Source organism: Excalfactoria chinensis, chromosome 6, assembly GCF_039878825.1.
Source record: "Excalfactoria chinensis isolate bCotChi1 chromosome 6, bCotChi1.hap2, whole genome shotgun sequence".
In the NCBI taxonomy this organism is placed as follows: domain Eukaryota; kingdom Metazoa; phylum Chordata; class Aves; order Galliformes; family Phasianidae; genus Excalfactoria; species Excalfactoria chinensis.
The window spans coordinates 9,656,340-9,673,059 of NC_092830.1; positions in this window are offsets into that span (position 1 = coordinate 9,656,340).

Sequence of the window (16,720 nt, forward strand, 5' to 3'; positions counted from 1 at the left end):
TTTGAAGTTTCATCTAAGCAAATTCTTAGCTATTTTGCTAACCATATTCCACAACTCTTTCTATGCTTAAACAGAATGGTGGCTGGGTTGTAGGGGGAAGAGAAAGATAAAACTGTGTTTGAGATTAATATTAAATGGACTATAGAACAATGCACACAAGCTTTATGTGCATCATTATCTTTTGCAATCAATAGGCACAGACCGTGTAAGAAGTTGAGCAACTCATGAAAGCTGCTGCTGATGGAACAGCAAGCTGGTATGTTCTAGATAATCAGTGAGCTCTGTGTTCCTTTCTTTTTGGCTGCCCTGAGTCATTTGTGTGTTATAGAGAAAACATTCTTCTATTCTTGTAAGCTGTAGAATAAAAATACCTCTAGCAAATTTGCAGTTGCAGGTGGGTTTGTAGGCTAAAAGAAAATTTCTGTCTGGATATGTGTGCAGTGATTAACAGGCAGCAGCAATGTTGACTTCTTTTTTCCCTTGTTGCTTATTCCTTATACGGATTTGGTAGCAATGTTGCTGTGGCTTCTAACCAGAGAGAGCACAGGCAGATGAAATCTAAGTCTAGATCCATGTCAGTGTCAGTCCTTGTAAAAATTTGCTTCTAATATATGTAGCAAAACCAGGCCTATGAAATTGTCCCTCTTTATGAAGTTAAGATAAAAGAAAAAATATCAAATCTTTACGTGCAGAAGAGCACAGCAGGTTTTTTTTTGGTATTGTTACAAAGCTGTCTCTTTTGGGAAGCTTGGCATTTCTGCAGGCACTCTGGAAAAGGAAAGAAACTCTTCAAAATAGGATATGGTAATTTGCAGTTGAAGGGCTGCTGCTGTCCCTGTGTGCTCCTCAGTATGGTTCTCATATTAACTGAGAGGAAGAAAAAAGAACTGTAGTGGAAAAGAGAAGAATTACTTCCTTCTTTGGTATCAACTCATTAATAATTTAATTGAAGTTGGGAGTTGTGTCCTCAGCTCACCCTTCTGCAGCTTTTCCATTCATAGCAAAATAATAGTTCTAGACACTGCTACATGATCCTTATATATACACAGGTCACTCCTATTTATCTCAGTGGAAATTACAACAGATACAAAGAACACAATAACACTGTTTGAGACAGAAAATTGTCAGCTGCAAAGCACTCTTCAGCGCAATCACCACCAGAAGCTATGAATTTTCACCAGCTACGAACAAGAGCCTGCATGCCATACGCCTACGAATCTGCACCAGTAGATGTGATCTGCTGTCATCACTGCTGAAATGCAGCACCCACAGCCTCTCTGTGCTCACATCCACTGCTTGGTCTTCAGAAATGCTGTTACTGAAAAACACTAATACTTAAGCTCCTTCTTTACTACAGGCCTATCCTGCTTCAGTTCTGAAAACATCGAGTACCGACTGCAAGCTTGAAAAGGAGCTGGACATAAGTGATGCTCCCTAGAATCTTTTCAAAGCCTCTTGTACTGTAACATTTCTGTTTCTTTGAAATCACAAAACCGCAAATCTGTTTCCTGGTTTCTAGTTTTTGGTGGATTATATTTCTGGGAATTGCCAAACTATTTGCATTGAGGTTTTTTTGTTTGTTCTTAGAAGCTGTAAGTGCTGTGTTTAGTTTCATTCTGTTTTAATTCCCTTGGTAGCATAGAAGGTTTGTGTTTTATGTTTGTATTAATAACGTATTGCTTGAGAATGCTATTACTTGAATAGTTCTGGAGAACAAAGCACCAATGGAAATGCTACATGCTATAATGCTGTTGTTATACACAATGTATACTATGATTTCATTATATGCTAATTATGCTATTTCTTTTACAGTATAGTTCCCCTAAGGCCAGTGAAATCACATAGTTCAGAACTATTGGGACATGTTAAGCAGTCTGAAGGTTCTGAATGAGTAGGCCAGCTTCTGAAAGTCATTGTCATGGGAGACCTATTGGAAAACCATGTGGGGAAAACTGCTGGCAGCTGCTAATGTCTAAGAAATGGGCTATATAATACATGTGATGGAGTTAAAAGAGTCCAAGGAGAGCATTTTGTAATGATAGGGAAGGAAACTGCCCCTAGGAATACTGAGGAGCTGAAGGTAGGATTGCTGCTTGCGGCATACTAGCATGCAGCACTGATCTGTGACAATAACTCAGTTACTTAAATATTGGCAAGAATGCTGATGGCTGTGGTAATCTAAGCACAGCATAAAGGTAGCAGAAGTATAGGAATTTTGAGACAGCAAATAATGTCTGCATCCTGCTGAGCAGGATCAGGCTGGATGCTTTTCCACTTTTCATAATCACAGCAGAGAAAACAATTGCTTTGCTACTTACACGCATAGTAGTTTTGTATTACACCTTCAATTAGTTTGGTTTTGATAACCTATTAAACTTTACTAGCAGATACAGTTAAAAGGAACTTCAAGGCATGTTTTCACAGGTTCATGTTCTCAAAACCTGAGGAAATAATTTCCCTGCTCCTGATCTTCTGCACAGGAACTCTTGCACGTGGGATAGCAGATTGAGTTTGCCCAGGTTTAATGAACCCAAACCCCAGAGACGCAGGTCAATCATTGTTTCTGACGCTGTGCTTCTGATTTACTCTGTTATCTAATTCAATGTGTTCTGTTGTGACAATGCTGATCCTAAAGCAGATTATGAGCTTGAAAGTACTGTAATTTAAAGTTAAGGTTGAGATAGTGGATATATTTCTGTTGCAGATACAGTGTTCAAAGCTAATAGGCTTGGTTTGTTCTTTACTTTTTCTTTCTTTCTTTTTTCCTACCTGCTACAGTAAGATAATTCAGCAAAAACTTTTAATTAGCTCTTATATTTTGCTCTAACGCTGCTGTTGTCTATGGGGCAGTAGAAATAAGCTATTTTATATGGTTTATACTATCTGTGGTATTAGATCTGCAGATCTTAATGAAATGCTAAGCTGTCTCGCTGCAAAGCTTCTCATTTTTTTTCCCTACATCTTAGTAAATACTTGAGCAAGTGAGTCCAGTGCAGAGTTGAACAGTTAAAACATCTTATCTGGGAACTGATCAGGCACAACAACCTGGCAAACATAAGTCCTGAGCTTGATGAATAAAAAATATACCAGTTAAGTGAACTTCAGCTTGTTTCAGTAATTTTATGTTATGTGCATTTCTAAACTCGTTGTGATAGCATGTCTAACACGTGTGAATTTAAATGTGATGGACAACATTCTGGGAGTTAAGGCGTTAAATGCTCCAGATCCGTGGATCATCAATACTTCCTGGCACACCTGTCTTAGAAGAGAAGGACTACACATCCCAGAGGACTGTTCACTGTTCTGTTTCTGTTTTCCATCGAGAGGTTAAAGATAAAACTGTGCACAGACATCCCCTTTTCCCCTTCCACTCATCTCTGCTGAGCGTGCTTCCTAGCCATGTAAGGCCTTTGGTTTTGGACACTCTCATTTTATTTGATTTATTAGCTTCAATTCCAATTATGTTGTATTGTATCGCCTTCTGTATCAGATCTGCTCTGCAGGGGGGCTGAACTTGATGATCTCTAGTGGTCCCTTCTGGCCTCTACAATTCTCTGCATTGTGACTCTGTATTGTGTTATCTTGCATTGTGATATTTTGTATTTACTAAATAAGTTATGCTCCTCAGGCTGTTGCTGCTGTTTTGTTTTTAGACCCATCTCCCTACCCTTTCTCTTTTTTCCCTTCTCCCGGGGTGTGGATCCGTGGGACCCCTGCCTCATTACTCACGGAACTGAGCCAGAGGAGCCCATAAACCATCTACAGTGGGTACAATAAATGCTTTCATGAACTCTGGAGTAAATACCAACATTAAGCTGCATGCAAACAAACCCACAGCCCCCCAGAACCTGAAATATTAGTGCCTCACAGTGACAACAGAAACTGATGTGTCCCTGGTAAAGACAAAACTGGATCTTTCTCAAAAGGCCTAGTTCCTTACTCTCAAATGCCACTCTGCCAAATGCCAAAAGACTTCTCTATCCTGAGCAAACAGCTGCGAGGCATGAAAGCAATGCCAAATATTCAGTCGGTCGGGTAGAATGAAAGTAACAGAGCAGATGCAGTCCATCAGTATTACTTTGTTTGTAAAAGCAAAAAATTGACAGACACTCATTAAAGTACACCCTCTTTGGGACCATGCACAAAACTGGTGAGGAATAAACAACACATTTGAAGTCTTTTGTTTAGAGAAATATTAATTTCAAATGGGCTTCCAGCATCTGCCTTGCTAAGATGCATCTGAATGTCTCAAGTATGAGAAGCCAAATAGGTATCGATATTTATTGCCTCTCTATCACTGTTTTGCAATGATCCCACTAGTCAAGTTCTGAGAGAATTGAAGGACAAGGTTTTTTTAAAATTTATGATTGCTATTTTAGGCAACTTATGTTCCAGACAGAAATCTACAATACGACTCTTCTGCCTTGCATTGCATTATGAAAGAGCAGAATAGTCAGCAGTATATACATTTGGGATGAAGAGGTTTGAATTTTGAAGCAGGTCAACTACTGGCTTAATGCACAGAAACAAGAAATTTGAGTCCCCTGTGACTTAGTCTCCAGCCTTTGAAAAGACCAAATATTTACACAGCCCAATGAACTGCTCTTCAAAGCAGATTTAAACTCTTCACATTCCCATCCAACCTAACTGTGGGGCTGATCACTTGAGATGTAACTCATTTTTTCACCAAATACCACGCTTAGGTTGGAACATTTCAACCTGCAAAATGTCAGTGACATGCGACAACCAGGGATCCAGTCCACAGAGCTCACTTAAAGCAGTTCTGTACTGTAGAAATATTACCTCTTCAAATGAATGAAACACAGAATGACCGCTAGCACGATCAAATTTAGGTTTAAAATGCCCGTCCTTTGAGGTGTCAAAACCGAACACATTAGTCTAGGTGAGGTCTCACCAATTCTGAGTACAAGGGTGGGATTACTTTCCTAGTCCTGCTCACCACACCGTTCCTGATCCAAGCCAGGATTCCATTGGCCTTCTTGGCCACCTGGGCCAAGTTTAAAGGAGGTTTTGGGCTATAGCTCTTAAGAGTATTTAACAGCCACATATCCTGCAAGGCATTCTCATTCCACCTGCAGAGTCAGAGAGATTCTTCAGCTCATCCTTTGCATAAAGCTGATAGTAACTCAAAGCTCAGTTCCTCCTATCTTGAACTCATCAGGTGATCAGATAAGAGACGTCAGGCATTTTCAGAGAGTCCGGCAAAGTGCTCACTCAAAGAAACAGAAAGTAGCAACAGCTCACACTAATAGTTATAAGCTGTGCGCTATGACTCTCCTTGTCTCCCAGAACACTTCCCTTACAGCATTTAAGTAAATGTAAGAATTTTGCTTGGCTGTGAGAGGAGCCATCACCAAACCGCTTCTTCTCCCGGAGAACGCTGCAACTTATTGCACACCCTCAGAAGGACCTCTCACCTCACTCTGCATTTTCAGATCTCTCTTCTTTTCCTGTCTGATGCCACTGATGGCTGTGACCGATATATCCATAACAGCATGCGATACAAACATTCACAGTTCTACCATCATAAGAAATGTAAATGAGTGTAGTACAACTGTCAGGATTTAAAATTAAGAACAAAACTGCTATGTAAAGGGAATTTTCATCACTGAAGTCTTTACAGAGTACCCGTGTCCATATCTGGAGATAACTGAAATCTCACCAAAAGCATTTCTACCTTAAGTGACATGTGAGCACAATCCCAAGCAACACCATACAGAACCATTTGTATAGCTATGCTTCAGATTTCACGTCAGCAATTTTCTCGAGTGCATCATTAACCCACTGGGGAATCAGTCACATCATTGCTCCCATGTTTTCACTGCTGCCTTCAGTCATGTTTTCTCCATCAGGCACAATTATTGTACATGTGTAACAAACTTTTGTTATTGTTGTTGTTGTTTGTTTGTTTTTGGTTTGTTTGTTTTTTGTTTTGTTTTGTTTTGTTTTTGAACAAAGGGAGAGGGAAGTGGAAGCAGAAACAGCACACAGCAGGGGCCGCTGGAAACCGTTAAGGCTGGGGTCGCTCTTTGGAAGGATGATTCAGCTGTCAGGGCCCCCGGCCGGCGCTAACGAGTCCACGACTGTCAGGTGCCGCGGGGCCGCGGCCACCCGGGCGCAGCTGCTGCTCGTCGGCAGCCCGGGGATGTTCCGCCCCCTACGCCTCTTGAGCTCCTCCAGAAGCCGTCGGGAGCCACGAGAGGAGCTTCTGGGATTCATCAGTCGAGGGAGCCGGAGCGGGTTCTGCTGCTGTGTCCGGTCGTAGTGCAGCTGGGGCTGGTAAGTACCGCGGGGGGCTGCTTTTAATACGGGACCTTGGGATTCTATGTCACGTTCTCTGCGTGTTGTGCTGTTTTGTTTCAGGTTGCAGTGAGACGTCTCCCGATGCAGATCAGCCCGGACCGGTGAGCCGATCAGGTAGTGCCGGGACCGTGGAGGCGGCGAGCTCCCGGGAGCCGTTCGGTGCCGTCCGCCCGCAGCGGGAGGACGCCGGGCTCCCGCCGCGCTCCGTTCGGGGCCGACGCGGGGCTCTCGCCGGGCTCCTCCGGCTTCTCGGAGGCGGGGTAACATCGCCGTCCCGCTGCCGTCGCGTTTTCGGAGGGTGCTGCCGCTCTGTTCCCCGAGTCCCAGCGCAGCCCCGGGGCGCTCTCAGCCCCTCAGGGCTTTTTAGCGGCGCCGTCAGGTCCTCCCGATCTCTCCGGTAGAAGCGAACGGAGTGGGGCCATATTCCTCCGTTCTCGGTGCTGCTGGGAATAGGAAGCAAAGCAAAGGGCTGCTGCAGCAAGTTTTGTTCTGTTTCAGGCTGAGTGAAGGCTGCAGCGGAGCCCGTCGTAAGCCCGAACCGGCGAGACGGTGGGAGCGGTGAGCATCTGAGAGCAGCTAGATAAGCTGGGGGCCGCGGCCGAACCACCGGAGAAGGGTTTTTCGGGTTCTTCGGCCCCTTCCGCTTCCAGCGGTGGGAGCGAGCAGGGTGGGACCACCTATTCCACTCGCCGCCCCTTATTTGTAAGTTCAGGAGCGCGATGTCGTTCCCATCCCGGAGACGCGGCGGGACAGCTTGCCCGAACGGAACGCGTTTGGGGTGGCTGTGTTGTTTTCAGGGTAAGGGACCGTGGAGAGAACCAGAACTCCCCGTGCCGTGCCTCCGGATGAAGGAAGACCTAGGAGAGCCGGCGGGTGAGGCTCAAGAGGCAGTAAAGGTGGGTAACATCACCGGGGGTTTTGGTTACAGAAGTTAATGGAAACTTAACAGAAGTTGTCAAGTTTGCCAAAGGCAAAGTAGAGATGAGGGAATGCGTGGGCCTGCTGCGATGGGGACCAGCTGGTGAAACGGGATGTAAGCAGGCGGAGGTGCCCAACGCCCTCCGGTGGCTGCTGTGACTGCTCCTTGGGGGCGTGAGACGAGAGAGGCTTTGAGGAAGGAGGAGTTTGTCTCAAGCGTGGTGGAGCTGGTCAAAGGTGATTTAGGCAAAAAGGAGGCCTGCATATTCCCAGACCCTAATTGGACATGCCTGTGTGTGCTGAAGGAACTGGCAGAAGTGAGTACTGAAGAGCTCCCTATCCTGTTCTTTCTGTTCTTTTCTACAGGAAGGGTGTCTGAGGACCAAAGGACAGCCCGAGTCCCTGCAGTGTTCAGAAAGGGTGAGAAGGTCAGCCTGTGCACCCTGGTGGCCCTTCAGAAGCGATTTGAGGAGCTCTTCCAGCAGTTTCAAGGACAGAGCAGGCATCTGGTGTGACTGCAGAGCCTCTGTGGAGGGAGGTGAGTTGTGTTGTTGTGTTCTTGGCTGGTGCATGCTGTCCCTTGGCGTCAGAGGCCCATTCATTTTGTTTGAGAGTGATGGTATGTGGGTTTTCTTTTTCAGGCTGAGGGTGTGCACAAGGAATGGAGTTGGGAGAGGTGATGCCTGCAGGAGTGGAGCATGTTTCATCTGGTGTGGTGCGGCACTGTGGAGTGAAGTCCCCTCCCTGGGTCAGGAGCTGCAGAGTCTCCAGGTAGGTTTGTTTCATGTGGTGTTTTGTTGTGCTGGTGTTAGTGTGGTTTTGTTTGAGGGGGCGATAGAAGGTGTATATTGTGTGGGTGTATGTTTGAGTTGGTGTGTGGTGTTGTGGTTTGGATATGAGTATAGCTATTTTGAACTACTTGTTTGTATAGAGCAGCAAATGCTTCTTTACTCCATATAATAAAATCTGGTTAAAAAGGAGTAATCCTTAATGCAATTGCACTGTAGAAAGTAACAAATCTTTGAATTTATTGATTTTTAAAACAGTGCAGTGTTCTGTATTATAGAACTCCCATTCTCAGTCTACAAGTACTTCTTGACTTATTTCTCCTCCTTATCCCTGTAACCCTGGTAACTTTCTCCTGGACATCTACCCACCTATAATTTGCAGGACAACATATACGAACTTGTTTTTTTTTAGTCTGGTTTAAGGGCCCAAGCTGAAGTCCTGTGACTGTTAGAATACAGTGTTTCTGGAGTCTGTAGGTTGTGGTTTAATGGGGGGAAACAAAGCAACTGACCATGTGTCTGGAACAAAAACAACACAAAAGGCTCCAAAATAATAATAATAATTAAAAAAGCAAATAGTGATTGTTTGGAGTTTATTGCAGTATGTAAATACTGGAAGGAGATGAACAGCAGCTATTGTTTATGTAAGTGTTTCCATCTCCTTGTGCCTTTCTTTTTCATAGCTTTTTTTTTTAAGATGTGTTGCTTCTGTCTGGCCCTGCTCTTGTGCTTCGATGACATGAATAGGTTAGGGTGGTCCCTCTCTGTGTTGTAAGGTGATTAGTGACTGTGACTGTGGGAGCTGCTTGGCTACAAATGTTTCCTAAATGAGTACGTATCTGTTTTGCCTCATGTTTATGTTGCAATCAGAATTCTGAGAAGAAATTGTTATTCTAGTAAACTGCTACATGAAGATGATATAAATTGGTCAAAATATTATTAGAATGTGAGGGGAAGTCCTTATTCCTTAGAGTACAGACTGAAGGTAATGGCTTTTTACCTCCAAACTCTGTCTTGTCATCCTTTCAGCTGTGGTTATAATTAATATCAGTGTTATTACCTCAGCTTAGCGCACTGGAGACAGACTGAGTGCCGATGAATCTGAACTCCTAATTTTAATTAAAATTAACAGTGTTACCTGTCTGTATGGATTATGTTTGAACTTCTCCTGTCTTGCAGGTGTGGATATCTTTTCTCCTCTGTGGAACACCTGAAATGCTGAAATCAAGTACTAGAGGTATGTAAGGTTAATATGTAAAAGTATGAGTTTGTATGAAGTTCCAAAGTTCAGCTAGTCCACTATCCTATGTCTAACAGCTGCCTGTAGCAAATGCTTAGGAAACATCAAACAAGACAGACTTGCAGTGTATATTTCACGAGGTATCCTTCCACCCTTCAGAAAGCTGCAGTTCAGTGCCTGGCTCAACCGTAAATAGTTCCCTGTGTTTATCAGCCTTTGCATATGTCCTAAGTCTTTTTCAACTTCTGTAAATTATACTGAGCATGAAATCCTATGGCAAATGAATTGCAAGTTGTTTGAAGATACGAGGCTGTGTTTTTTAGTTCATTTTTAATTTTCTATCCAATATCTTTGTGACATACATTTGTTCTTTCATTAAAAAAATATATATATAAACCAGTGATTAATTTATATAACAACCAGAATTAGTCATCTTCAAGGTAGGATAGTCAAAATAAAATGAAACTTGCTCATTGAGTGTTGCTTGCTTACTGGACAGGAAAGTGATATAGGAGATATGGGTATCTGGTACCTGGTCCTGCTTTTGGGAGGTGTTTTTAGTTCTCTGTAACATTTTAAAACTGAGAAGGTCTCTGCTGAGAGGTGCTCAGTTTATCCGCAGTGCTAAAAAAGTTACGCTGCTGTAAGTATCAAGCTGCTGCTGTATGGACCCTGTTATGTGAATTTCTGCATAGCTCTGTGTATAGAATATAAATGTCCTAATATTCATTTGTTGTATACACACAAAGACACTGTATGGAAAATGAGTGGCTATTGTGTATGGTCAGATTTAATTATTTTTTCCCAGTTAAGTTTTTTCTTTTATAAAGCCACAATAAAACTGATGCCTCCTTTACAGTACGTGAGATGAAATATCTGTAAAAGGATCAGATAGGAGATATTCAGAATTTCAGGTCCTATGATGTTAATGGAAATACAGTAAATGAATGATAATGTTCTTAATCATGGCTACTTAAATCTGCAAATTGAAGATGCCTCTGAGTTTTTTTCTCAGTGCTACAATTATATTCCTGACAATCTACACATGAACTGTGAAACTTTGAGGGTAGCCCCAAAAGTAACAGAGAGGTAATGGCTGTATTAGTGAGGACCTTACATACCCACATGGATAGACTGCAACAAGGGATCATGGCAGAGAGGTAAACAGAACCTACCCCCAGAACTGTGGCATTTGGTCAGTGTGGCAGCCCCAAGACACATTTTCCCCCCCGCCCTGCCTGTCTTTCCCCCTCTGATCAGGCAGGAGCTGTGCTTGTGCTGCTGTGGTGTGAGTGGAGCTGGGAGTGATGGCAGCCAACCTCCTTTCTGTATAAAAGCAGCTCCCCTTTGGGAGTGTGGCAACACAGGAGCACTGTGAGCAGAACTTACGAACAGGGAATGCTTGTTAGATGGATGCCCTGGCACTTGTCAGGGAGCAGGGAGGGTCCTCTCCTCTGAGAACTCTGGGGTGCTGCTGCCTCTTATAATTACCATGGTGAGCATCAGTCACAGCAGCTAATCTGAGGCAGCAAACCAGACCAAGGAGATGCAGGCTCTCTGGGCTCATGTGGGCACCTGGGTGGACATCCTAGAGGAGGGGGGGGAGTGGAAGATGCAGTCCGTAATGTTGACTTTGGGGAGCTCTGATATCTGGAGTTCCCCTTGGGTGCTGAGGGAGGAGAGGGCTGTCATGGGTGCAGGTATGTCCATGTGTGCTGAGGGAGCTGACAGATGTTTGCTGAAGGTGCTCTCTGTCATCTTTGACAGGTCTTGGAGAACAGAAGAAAAGTCTGAAGACTGAAGAATGGCCAGTGTCACTACAGGAAGGGCAATAAGGAGGATCTGGGGAACCAGAGGCCAATCAGTTGTACCTCTGTTCCTGGGAATGTGACAGAACAGCTTGTTCAGGATGCGTCTCCAAGTGATTGGAAGAGAAGGTTATCAGGAATAGTCAGCATGGATTCACCACGGGGAAGTCAAGCTCAACTGACCTCATAGACTTCTATGATGGTTTCTCTGGCTTGGTAGATGGGGGAGAGCAGTGGGTATTGTCTATGTTGAACACAGCAAGGCTTTTGGTACAGTCTCCCGTGTCATCTTGATAATGAAGCTGTGAAAGTGTGGGATAGATGAGTGGACAGTGAGGTGGGCTGATAACTGGCTGAGCTCAGAGGGTGGTGATCGAAGATGGGCAATGAAGATGATCAGGGGGCTGGAGCACCTCCCCTATGAAAACAGGCTGAGGGAGCTGGGCTTGTTCAGCTTGAAGAAAAGAAGGCTGTGGGGTGACCTCATTGCAGCCTTTCAGTACCTGAAGGGTACCAATAATCAGAAGGGGAGTAAGATCTTTGAAAGGGCAGATAATATTAGGACAAGGGAAAATGGTTTTAAGTTGAAAGAGGGAAGATTTAGGTTGGGTGTTTGGGTGAAGTTATTTACTAGGAGAGTGGTGAGGTACTGGAACAGGCTCCCCAGGGAGTTTGTGGGTGTCCTGTCCCTGGAGGAGTTGAAGGCCAGGTTGGATGGGGCCCTGGGCAACCTGATCTAGTATATGTGGAAGTTTGGTGTCCCTGCAAGGCAGGAGGGTTGGGGCTTCATGACCCCTGAGGTCCCTCCCAACCTGGGCCATTCTGTGATCAGTGGCGCGGAGTCCAGTTGGAGGCCTGTAACTAGCAGTGTTCCCCCGGGGGTCAGAGATGGATCTGTTCTTGTTCAATATCTTCATTGATGACCTTGATGAGGAGTTAGTGTCTGCTCTCACAAGAATACCAATGATACAAAGCTGGGAGGAGTGGCTGACACACCTGATGGCTGTGATGCTGTTCAGGAAGACCTGGACAGGCTGGAGGGCTGGGCAGCGAGAAACCAGATGAGGTTTAACAGAAGCAAGCGTGGAGTCTTCACCTGGGAAGAAACAGTTTCAAGTATTGGTACAGGTTGCTGCATGACCTGCTGGAGAGGAGCTGTGTGCAGAAGGACCTAGGGGTCCTGGTGGATGAAAGGCTGGCCATGAGCCAGCAGTATGCCCTTGTGGCCAAGAGTGCCAATGGAATCCTGCGGTACATTAAAAGGAGCACAGCCAGCCAGTTGAGAGGTGATCCTTCCCCTCTACTCTGCCCTGGGGGCCTCACCTGGAGTACTGCATCCAGATCTGGGTTTCCCAGTACAAAACAGACAGGGGTCTCCTGGAAAGAGTCTGGCTGAAGGTAGAAGTGAAGGTAGAAGTTCACCTCCCTTGTGAGTGTGTCTGTTCAGCCTTGACAAAAGATGACTGAGAGGGCATCTGATTAATGTTTATAAATATCTTAATTGTAGGAGACAAAGGGACGTGGCCAGTCTCTTTTTAGTGGTCTGTGGGAACAGGAGATGGGGAAATGGCTGTTAACTGGAGCACAGGAAGTTCTGTGCCAGTAAGTGAAAGATGGAGGGTGATGGAGCACTGGAACGGGCTAACCAGAGAGATTGTGGTGTCTCCTCTGGAGGTGTGCCTGTGCGGCCTGCTGTAGGAAGCCTGCTTTGGCAAGGGGTTTGGACTCTATGAACTCTAAGAGGTCCCTTCCAATGCCTATGATTCTGTGACTGCAGGCATCAGGTAAGACAGTGACATGTGTGAAGGTGTAAGGCTTTCTCCCTGGGTATGTTTAAAGTTTCTGAGACCAAATTGAGATCATTTTGGTTTTTGCAATAGAAGTATCCTGTGTATCCAATAATTTACATCACGTTTCCACATGCCTCTGTTAATAAAGTCTTCATGCACTTGAATAATCTTAAGCAGACTCCTATACTTGTAATCAATTATTATCAGCTTGAAGTAAATCTGCCTATACTAAGCCTGACATAGGGCTGCTTAACAATATCTGCTTCCTGTTGAAGTACTAGTGCTGAAGCTTAGAAGACTTTTCTGCACTGCAGTCCTTACCAACCAGTTCATGTCATTATGAATTATTATACTGGTTGAGAACTGGTTCGTAGTGGATGCCTGTCAGTGACTGACACCACTGCTTGCTGAAGCTGTGCTGAAACTGCCACTATTCAAATGCATAAGACTGAGATGTGCTGGACCATGTAGCGTTTGTCTTGACAAATGTGACTTTGAATGCTAAGCAGAGGACCACGTAGTAGTACAAATGATCTCTATACAATGAAGGTTTTGTCTTTCTGTGTTTTGATAGGACTGTATGCTGTTTGGGACATGATGGAATTTTGGCATTTCCTCTATGTTGCCTTCACATGTGCTGTGGTAGTTATGGACCTACACGATTGTTAAACAAGGGGGATTTTTACTTGGAGACTTGGAGCTGATATTCATTATAGATAATTTGCTCATTCTGTGTATTGTGCAGCTTTTTTCTTTGCAAATTAGTCTTGAAGTAGAAGTAATTTATCTCAATATGCCCTGAGGTCAGCATACAAATGACTTTAAAGACACAGTATCTGTATTTTGAGTCCACATAGTGTGCTGAATATATCCTTACAGCACCTTTCATCCTAAGAATCATTCAGATCTTCTCAGAGAGGAATGCCCTTAAAGCAGTGGTGTTAAGAGAGAATATTGGTTTGGTACAGGTTGTTTAAACTTAGTGGCCTGCCAAAGAATTCCTGGGCAGTATTACTTCTTGAAATGCAGCTCGGTGCCCCGCAATGCTCTTGAAATGCAGCAGATGAGTCACTGTCATGCTGATGCATATAGATACTTTATTCAATCACTGTGATTATTTCATAAAGTCCTTTAGACTTATCTGATAAATAATAGAAATCAGTGACATTTCTTATTGTATTGTTTGTAGCTGCTGTAAACTATTTTTTAAGTTGCATGAATGCTAAGAGTTATGTGACAGAATTAACATCTGTAGAAATTGTGTGAAGCTTCCTTGTATGGGTAAACCTTAAATACATTTCTTGATGGATAGAAAATAACAGGCATATTACTTAATTTATGCTAGATATTGTGCTTTGGTTAGTATGACCGGAATTGGATTCCTTTAGGAAGAAATTAAACTAGAAGAGCACCTCTTGGGGTGAATCAGTTAACGTTGGAATAAAAATAATAATAATAGATGTTGCATTTTGAGATTTTAACAGTAATGCTTAGCAGAACTGAAAAACAAAAACTAAACAGCTACAACAAAAAGACACTTGTACAGTTGAGAATAGATATTGACCAAAAGACATTGCTGGAGCTCTGAAACTAATCATTAGTTCAATAATCATTAGAATGTTGTTGTTTCTTTAAAATATCAAAGATTGAACTGGATGCAAGGTCTTGGGAACAATTGGGTAAAACTGACCTTCTGTCTCGACCTGTGATCATCCTATCAGGTGTGATAGCTATGCAATTCAGTTTGTCATCTATTTTCTGTTGTTCATTTAGTTGTAAGAACGAAGGAAATGCAACTCTTATGTGACTTTATACTCCAAGTGTTAGGAAAACATCAGCAAGTTTTTCCCACCAGGTATGTGGAATCTTCACTGCTAGAAGCTATGAACTGTCTCTAGACCGACTCTTTATTCTGCATTGATTCCAATGTGAAAGCTCACTGCAGAATATGAGAAGCCTGATTACGTTACCTTCATTACTTGTTGAGTCTTGCAAGCCAGATAGTTTACAGAAAAGGGACAAGGAAGAGATAGAAAAGAATTATATCATTTTTCTAAGTTGATCTTTGATATGCTTATGAGTATATATACTATCTCTAGCTGCAGACTTAATAATTCCCTGAAGATTCACCTGAAGATATACTTGTGTTGCACAGCAGATAATAGTGATTTTTGAAATGCCTGTTCTTCTTGCCAGTGATTTAAGAGGCCTTAGGAGGAGCACAAGCTGAGATATTTTGTTTTTACTGAAAACCTCTTAAAAGGAGAGTAACCCAACAACTCTATTTCAGGTCATATATTGGCTTGAGCAGTGGGACTGGGTGAACTTCTTGAGGTTCAAACAAGTCAAGTGCAGTTTTGCACTATGGTGATGCCTACTTTTTGCTATCATTACATGCCTGGGGAGCAAAAAAAAAAAAAAAATTGTGCACAGCCCTATGGAAAATTATTTGGAGTTCTGCTGCACAGCAAGTTGAATGTGAGCCAGCGATGTGCTCTTACAGCCCAGAAAGCCAACTGCATCCAGGATTGCATCAAAAGAAGCACAACCAGCAGGGTGAGGGAGGTGGTCCTGCCCCTCTGCTCTTCACTTGTGAGATCTGACTTGGAGTTCTGCATCCAGATGTGGAATCCTCTGTACAGGAGAGGTACGAACCTGTTGAAGCACATCCAGAGAAGGGCCACAGAAACAATCCAAGGAATGGAACATTTCTACAACAAGGACAGGCTGACAGAGTTGGGGCTGTTAAGCCTGGGGAAGAGAAAGCTCCAAGGTGATCTGATAGCAGCCTTTCAGTATCTAAAGTGGGGTGATGACAAATAAGGGATATGGACTCTTTAGCAGTGTCTTCTGTGATAGGAGAAGGGGAAATAGTTCAGAAGGGAGATATAGATTGGCTATAGGAGAAAGGTGTTTTTTTTAAAATAAGGGTGGTGGAGGCACTGGAACATTTGTCTTCCCTACGTTATTTCTTATGGTGTAATCAGCATAGATAATCATTCTCCAGAGTAACAGCCATGTTCTGTTGGTTCTATTTTTCTACTTTTTCCGGAGTTCAGATATCTAGAGGAGAGCAAGAAACAAACAGGAAAAGTGTTAGAGAGACACGAGAAGGAGAAATCAGCTCTGTTCTCGAGTATAAAACTGTAGGTGAAAAGGGGTTAGTATAGTACCATCTTTTCCTGTTATTTATTTATTTTTTTTTCCATGAAGCTCCTTTATCTAAGCTCAGGTAAGAGTCATTGGAACAAAGTATTGGTAACACAGCTCCAAGACTGGTTTCTCTGTTTTGAAGAGGAAATAAAGCTGGGGCATGCCCTTCACAGAGAGTATCTCTGTGGTAAGTAGGCAATGAATACTACTAGAATATGGCCAAACAAACCTTTAAGAACTAGGTTACAGGTTAAGGTAGTAACATGTTTTAAAATTTCTGTGGGCTGAAGTTAAGCTAATCTATGTGGAATTTAAAGACAAGAACACCCCTGAATATTGTGTATTTATGCAGAGTGAAAACAGAACTTGTTGGATAACCTGCTGGTACCAACAAGGACTGCTTTAAGGACAGTTATATGTATTTCTTCTAAATGTAAAGAACTGTACTGGAAGAGTATCAAAATCAACTTTTCATGCATGCTGTATTAGAATACATTCCTCTGTATATAATCTCTGGAGTGCTTGCCCTATATTAGCAATAGGACTACTTACTGATCCTTGTAAGTATGCCTGGATTGATTCTGTTTGAAGATTTAGGTGACACCCAAAGTTTTTGGGTACTTCAGCAGCTGAAATAGAAATGCTGTTCCTCTCCTCTGCTGTTTTCTCTGGACCATGCCTCTAACAAGAGTAGTGAAA